Genomic DNA, 8,132 nt, shown 5'->3' with positions numbered 1-8,132 from the left:
ACGGCAGCTCCGTCAACATTCTATTCGGATCCACCTTTGACAAGATGATATTGGATCATCAGTTGACGCCCACCACCACTCCATTGTACGGATTTATCGGAGATATCATCACTCCGAGAGGAAAGATAACACTTGTAGTGGAGATGGGAGAATCCCCACAAACAACGATGAACTTCATAGAGTTCCTTATAGTCGACAGCCGGTCGGCTTACCATGGAGTGTTGGGCAGACCAACCCTAAAAGAATTGGGAGAATTCACCTCCATCCACCACCTATGCATGAAATTCCCGACAGAAAATGGGGTGGCAATGGTGAGAGGTGACCAAAGAGGCTCGAGAGAGTGCTATCTAAACTCCATCAAGAAGGTAGAGCCTCGGGACGTCTATGTAATCATAGCTGATGTGGTCATGGCTGATGTCCCAGGTGATGCTCCCACTAAACAAAAAGATGTTGATATGATCGATGCACCATCTAATCCAGAGGTGCTGGTCATTGATGAGATTGACCCCCACATAATGGAACACGAGCCTCAAGCATCCCCAGTAGTGGAACTTGAGAGCTTATCGGTAGACCCCCGAGACCCATCAAAGGTGCTGAAGGTAGGCAAATACCTATCCAACATTCTGAAGGAAAAGATTAAAGATTTTCTAGGAACCTTGATATCTTTGCTTGGAGGCATGAGGACATGGTAGGCATAGACCCCAAGGTCAGCTGTCACCACCTGAAAATCGATCCTAAGGTTGCCCCGCACAGACAAAAAGGAGAGCCCTCAATCCCGAGAGGTACAAGGCCCTGAAGGAAGAGATTCAGAAACTCATCCAAAACGGCTTTATCAGGGAGGCAACCTACCCGAAGTGGGTCTCCAACCTAGTTTTAGTTAAGAAACACAATGGAAAATAGAGGGTGTGCATCGACTTTACCAACCTCAATGGAGCTTGCCCGAAAGATAGCTTTCCACTCTCCAAGATCGACCAATTGGTAGATTCAACGGCTGGGCACGAGTTGTTGAGCTTTATAGATGCATACTTCGACTACAACCAAATCCCCATGCACCCGGCCGATGAAGAGCACACCTCTTTCATCACGGACCGAGGCCTCTATTGTTATAGAATGATGCCCTTTGGGTTGAAAAACGCCGGAGCGACCTACCAAAGACTTGTAAACAAGATATTTATGGACCTCATTGGCAAAACAATGGAGGTCTATGTGGACGACATGCTAGTAAAAATTTTGGAGGCTAAGGACCACATAACGCACCTCAATAGCACTTTCCAAACCTTAAGAAGGTTTAGGATGAGGCTCAACCCCCTCAAGTGTGCCTTTGGGGTAGCCTCCGGCAAGTTCTTGGGGTACATGGTCAACCAACGAGGAATTGAGGCCAGCCCCCAAGAAGATTGAGGCTCTATGCAAGATGAGGTCCTCCAAAAGCCAAAGGAGGTGCAAAGTCTTACCGGGCGAGTGGCCGCACTTAGCCGCTTAATCTCCAAAGCTACGGACAAATGCCTCCCATTTTTCAAAGTGCTGAAGGCTGGGAAGAAATTCCAGTGGACTGAGGAATGTGAAGAGGCCTTCTAATGCCTAAAAATGCACCTGGGGCAGGCCCCCCTCCTCTCCAAACCGAAGCTTGGTGATATCCTACAACTATATTTGGCCGTCTCCAATGAGGCCATTAGCTCAGTTCTGATACGGGAAGAAGGGTCCACCCAACTCCCCGTATACTGCACAAGTAAAGCGCTCCTATCGCCAGAAACCCGTTACCCCGATATGGAGAAACTCGCTTTGGCCTTGATCACGGCCTCTAGGAAATTGAGACCCTACTTCTAAGCTCACACCATCCATATCCTGACAAACTTTTCCCTCAGGCAGGTACTCCAAAAGCCCGATGCCTCAGGAAGGTTATTGAAATGGGCAGTGGAACTAAGTGAATTTGACCTTGTGTTCAAGGCTAGGGCAGCCATCAAAGGGCAAGCCTTGGCTGACTTTGTGGCTGAATTCGCCAACCTACCCGAGGTGGATGAAATCATGGAACCCTTCGAGCCCTCCACGTGGAACTTCTTCGTCGATGGGTCAGCTAGAGATGTCGGCTCAGGTACCGGGGTTGTCCTCATCAGCCCCGAAGGTCACAAACTCACCTCGGCGGTGAGGTTCGAATTCAAAGCTACCAATAATGCAACAAAATATGAGGCACTTCTTGCAGACTTCAGGCCGGCTACAGAAATGCAAGTAAAGAGGCTACTCATCAGTAGTGACTCCAAGTTGGTTGCTAGCCAAGTCAATGGTAACTTCTTAGCTAAAAAACGATGGCATCCTATCTAAAAATGGTGATGAACCTCATCCCATCCTTCGAAAAGTTTGAGTTGATTCAGATCCCCCGCATCGAAAATGAGCATCCGGATGCACTCTCGAAGCTAGCTAGTAGCAAGGACTCAAAGCTACTCACAGTAGTACCTATTGAGCACCTTCTCCTGCCTTCGATCGAGGCCCCTAATGTAATGTGGGTCGCTGGAACTTCCACTTGGATGCAGCCAATCATAGCATACCTCAAAGACCAAGTACTGCCCACTAACAAGAATGAGGCTTACAAGCTAAGGAGGAGGTCAGCCCACTTCTTCTTCATTGATGACATTCTCTACAAGAGGAGCTTCTCCTCTCCACTCTTACGGTGCGTCGGAGGAGAAGAGGCTACCTACATATTAAGAGAATTCCACGAGGGCGTGTGCGGCAACCACTCCGGAGGTCTATCTCTGGCTCAAAAAATATTGAGGCAGGGGGTACTACTGGGCTACTCTAAAGTGGGACGCCCTCGAGTTTGGACGAAAATGCGATAAATGCTAGCACTTATCTCCTGTGCAAAGACAACCATCGCAGGATTTGACCGCCGTCTCCATCCCCTAGCCTTTCTCAAAATGGGGTGTGGACCTCATAGGTCCCCTACCTAAAGGTAGAGGAGGTGCAAGTTTTGCAATTGTGGCCATTGATTACTTCACAAAGTGGGTCGAAGCTGAGCCACTAGCAAAAATCACTGAAGCCAACACCTCCAAGTTCTTATGGAAAAATATTATTTGTCGGTTCGAAATTCCCTACTCAGTTGTCTCAGATAATGGCAGACAGTTTGACAACAAGAAGATTAGAAAATTATGCGAAGAGCTCGGCATAAAGAAGCACTTCTCCACACCTCACCACCCACAAACAAATGGCCAAGTTGAGGCCGTGAACAAGACAATCAAGCACGTCCTGAAAAGGAAGTTTGATGTATCAAAAGGGGCCTGGGTTGATGAGCTGCCCCAAGTCCTTTGGGCGATCCGAACCACCACCAGGACCCCAACAAAGGAAACGCCCTTCCTTATGGCATATGGAACTGAGGCGATGAGCCCTATGGAGGTTGGACTTCCGTCTCCAAGGTGTCTACACTTCAGCAAGATAACCAACGATGAGCTTCGAATGTGCGACCTCGACTTCATCGAAGAAAGAAGAGATGACTCCCAATTGAAGCTCGACATATATCAAAGAAAGATGACAAGGTACTTCAACTCGAAAGTTAAGAAGAGGTCATTCCGAATCAACGACCTTGTACTCAGGAGGGTCTTCCTGCCTCAAAGGAACCTGGTTCCGATTCCCTAGGCCCGAACTGGGAAGGTCCATACAAAATCAGAGAAGAGGTTCGACCTGGGACTTACTGGATTGAAGAAATGAACGGCAAGGCACAATCCCGTCCATGGAACATTGAACACCTCAGAATCTATTACCGTACTATCTTGCTGGATGACCTTTCCCAGCCTTTGTAACATTTCTATGGTTCAATAAAATTCAATGATTAAATTAATGTATTGTACTACCTCGACACCTCGGAGGAGAGGCTCGCGTCCCACATCTTGGCCACCTAACTTGAACTCCAAGGAGCTAGCACATGCCTCCCTTTGGCCAGGCTGAAGGTCAAGAGAAGAAGCCTCAACATGGTTGCACCATCCACCATGTATGGGATGTGTCGTCACCTCGGAGGAGAGGCTCTTGTCCGACCTCTGGGCCACCTCGCTTGAACTCCGAGGTGCTAGCACATGCCTCCCTTTGACCAGGTTGAACGCCAAGGGAAGAAGTCTCAATATGGCTGCACCATCCACCATATCTGGGATACGCCATCACCTTGGAGGAGAGGCTCGCGTCCCACCTCTGGGCCATCTCGCTTGAAATCCGAGGCGATAGCACATGCCTCCCTTTGGCCAAGCTGAACGCTAAGGGAAGAAGCCTCAACATGGCTGCACTATCCACCATGTCTGGGATGCGTCGTGAACTCGGAGGAGAGGCTCGCGTCCCACCTCTGAGCCACTTCGCTTGAACTCCGAGGCGCTAGCACATGCCTCCCTTTGGCCAGGCTGAACGCCAAGGGGAGAAGCCTCAACATGGCTGCACCATCCACCATGTCTGGGATGCGTCGTCACCTCAAAGGAAAGGCTCGCGTCCCACCTCTAGGCAGCTTGAACTCCGAGGCGCTAGCACATGCCTCTCTTTGGCCAGGCTGAACGTCAAGGGGAGAAGCCTCAACATGGCTGCATCATCCAGCATGTTTGGGATGCGTCGTCACCTCGGAGGAGAGGCTCGCGTCCCACTTCTGGGCCACCTCGCTTGAACTCCGAGGCACTAGCACATGCCTCCTTTTGGCTAGGTTGAACGCCAATGGGAGAAGCCACCTCACGTGCATTCCGAGGCCCATACAGTTATGCTTAAATAAAGTTCATTTGCTTAAATCTAAGGCTCACTTAAGTCCGAGGCTCATACAGATTATGCTTAAGTAAAGTTCATTTGCTTAAGTCCAAGGCTCATACAGTCGTTTAATCCAGTTGTTTAAAGTGATTGAAGTTAAGGTACCAATTAAAGTTATTTAGTTAGTGCTTTTGTCAAATTTTAAGTTCATTTGCTTAACGAGGCGCATACACCTGGATAAAGAAACAACAATGAATCAAAAAGGCATCATATTGATCTTCAATAAAGATTACAAAGGTGGGCCTCAGGCCATTACATTCAAAAGACTGAAAAGAAAACTAATCTAAGCCTGGGTAGATGGCGGAGGTGCCTCAGTACTTGGGGTTTCGGCAGCTTGAGCATCAGCATTTGTCTCCTCTACCTCAGTTGCTTCATCACCCAGCACCTCCTCAGTAGGGGTCTGAGGTACCTCGTCCACGAATTCAGACCTGAGTTGAGTCAGATCCAAATTGGGATACAGTTCCTCTACCGCTCCATCACCTCAGCGTAGGCAAAGTTTCTCCAGTAAGCACTGAAGCTCTTATACTCCTCTATATTATGGAAGTTGGTGACGTACTCCTACACCACCTCCTCCCTCGCCTGTTGGGCCTCCTCTCTTGCGTGGGAGGCATCATCCACATACCACTTGATTTAGCTCTCCAAGAGCTGGTAAGCCTCTTGGGATGACGCCAAGGAGGCATTTGCCGACTCATTGGAGACCTTCACCTTCTTTGTCAAGGAGGCCACCTCGCACTGTGACTCGTACACTTCCTTTTTTCAAGGCCTCAATCTGAGCCAAGGTAGACTCAAGTTTGGCCAATTCTTCAACTTTTTGGGCCCTGGCTTCTTTCGCCTCGGCCTTAGCTGCCTTCAACTCCTCTGCGAGGGAGGCCGTCTTCTCATCCGAAGACTGGGTCCTTGTCTGAAAATCACTCAGGGCCTCCATGCATTCAAGTGCGAGGCCAAAGGTTCTGACGCTTTGGCTCACCAAAGCCCTTGTCAGGTCGGTGACATCGCAAAAGGAGGCATGCAGCTGCCGCCTGTCCGTCCAAAATCGGTAAAAGCTTTCTGTGGCGCTTCGACCTCCTGGGGAAGAGCCTCCACCAAGGCTGGGGCCAAGGTCTCCTCCCTTCCAGCTAGGAAGCTTGGAGATTTTCCTTTCTCTCGAATAGGCTTCTATTTTGCTGCCTCCTCCTCAGCAGCCTCAGCAGCTCTCCTCGCAGGCCTCCTCATCCTCGGCCTCTCTGACCATCTCTATTTTGATGGCTTTGGAGGCGGATGTGAGCAGTTTCGGGTCGCCTGTTGATTTAGCCTTGTGGGACACTGAGGTCCTAAATTTCCCTGACGAGCTGGTGACGTGTACCAGCTTCCTCCTCTTCGCCTCCTCAGGAACTTTTTCCTTACCCTGATGCTCCTTAGGCTTCTCCTGCCTCTGGGGAGTTCCCTTTTTCGAAGCCTATGGGATGCTATCCTTGGACAGGCGTTCCACCCTACCTCGAACCTCCTTGGCCCCAGTGGACGCCGACTTCAGGGGCCTCGCCTTGATAGTAGATGTGGCTTTCAGAATAGAAGCCATGTTCGGAACTGGGTACTCCCTCTTCTTGAATTTATCTGCATAACATGTCAGGTCAGCACATCAGTATCAAAACAAAAGAACAAGAAAATTTACAACTGTGGGAGCTTCGTACCTCTGGAAGCCATCAGTCCAAAATCCAGGAAGTAGCGACTCCTGTCGATTAGGTGGTCAAAGTGGCGGAACTTCAGAGGCCTCTTGTAGATGTCCTTTATCACCTCGAACTCTTCCCTGTTGAGCTTGAACCTCGTACTACTATCAGCAATGGAAGCCCCAACAGTTAGAAAAGTTCAAGTATTCAATTCAGAAGTACAAGTAGGGGCTGGGAGACTCACGAGCTTCGTAGTACTGGTTTAGCACTGTGCAAGAAAGGGCCTTGTCCCCCTCCACTGCCTGCTACTTTCCTCGCACCCAGAACCAGGACTCCTTCTACCCCTTGATGGAGGAAGGCAGTCCCACCACAAAGGGTGCGTGAGACCCCCCCAAGGTGTAAGGTAATACCACCCCTTGGACTCCTTCCCCATGACCCGAGGCTAGAAAAGGGTCATGAATACATGGAGAGGCATGTCCTCCCCAAGTGATACCTCCTTTCACAGGAAGTACGAGCCGACCAGCTGGCTCCACCCATTTGGCAGAACTCGGGTCGACGACAGCATGAAATTCCTCAGCACCACCCTAAAGAAGGGGCGCAGAGGAAGACGCATACCTGTCTTAAATAGGTATTCACTGACTGCCACACAACTGGGCCTCGGATAGCAGGCCTGCTCATTCGGCTTGGGAACCTCTTCCACGTCATACTTAAAGGCACCCTAGACGCCCCCACTCTTCGGTATAATCTACTGGCTCCTCAGTCATGGCGTACCTATCAGCCTCGACATCCCCCCTCTGACTGACCCCATAATCAAACGACGCTACAATCACCAGCTCCCTACCCGAGGTGGACTCCATTTCACAATATTAACACAACAAAAAGGGCTTTTCTGCGAATAATACCTAAGGGAAGAACTACGAGAACGGAGATAGGTCAGAAAATCAAAGAACAGGCAGCCTCGACGCCGAAAAGTTCAAGATTTTGAGAGAGAATCAGATTGCAAGTGTTCAAAAATCCTGAAAAATAGAATTTTCTCACCTTTTATAGAGGTCCAGGACAAACCCCAGCCATCAGATTGAATCTCAGTCAATCTGAGCCCTTCATTGTAGATCAAATCCGAGGCGTTAATTCAAACGATTTTTCAAACCTACGCCTCAGATTCAAGTGTGCCTCCCACGCGCCCCATCCAACGCGTTTGCTTCTAGAAGCTCTAGCTGCCATCATAATTGTGTTTTTAATTCGACGGCAGCAGGCACCTTGGAAGTCGTAACGGTTTAGCCACTTTTCCTCAAAAATAAGCACAAAACATCAAATTATTGGCACAGCTATCGAGGCACAATCATTACCATTGAACCTCGACTTCTTCTTCAACATTCAGCCAACAAGTTAGGTTCGGTTTCCCAACCACCTCGGCTTCAACTTCAACATTCAGCCATCAAGCCTCGTAGGTTCAATTTCTCAACCACCTCGGCTTCAACTTCAACATTCAGCCAACAAGTCAGGTTCGATTTCCCAACCACCTCGGCTTTTTCTTCAACATTCAGCCATCAAACCTCGAAGGTTTAGTTTCCCAACCACCTCGGCTTCAACTTCAACATTCAGCCATCAAGCCTCGCAGATTTGATTTCCCAACCATCTCAGCTTCAACTTCAACATTTAGCCATCAAGTCTCGCAAGTTCGGTTTCCCAACCACCTCGGATTCAACTTCAACATTCAGCAACAAGTCTCGC

Source organism: Olea europaea, chromosome 15 (assembly GCF_002742605.1).
Source record: "Olea europaea var. sylvestris chromosome 15, O_europaea_v1, whole genome shotgun sequence".
Taxonomy (NCBI): domain Eukaryota; kingdom Viridiplantae; phylum Streptophyta; class Magnoliopsida; order Lamiales; family Oleaceae; genus Olea; species Olea europaea.
The sequence above is the reverse complement of the archived record's forward strand: the minus strand, read 5'-3'. Positions refer to the sequence as shown.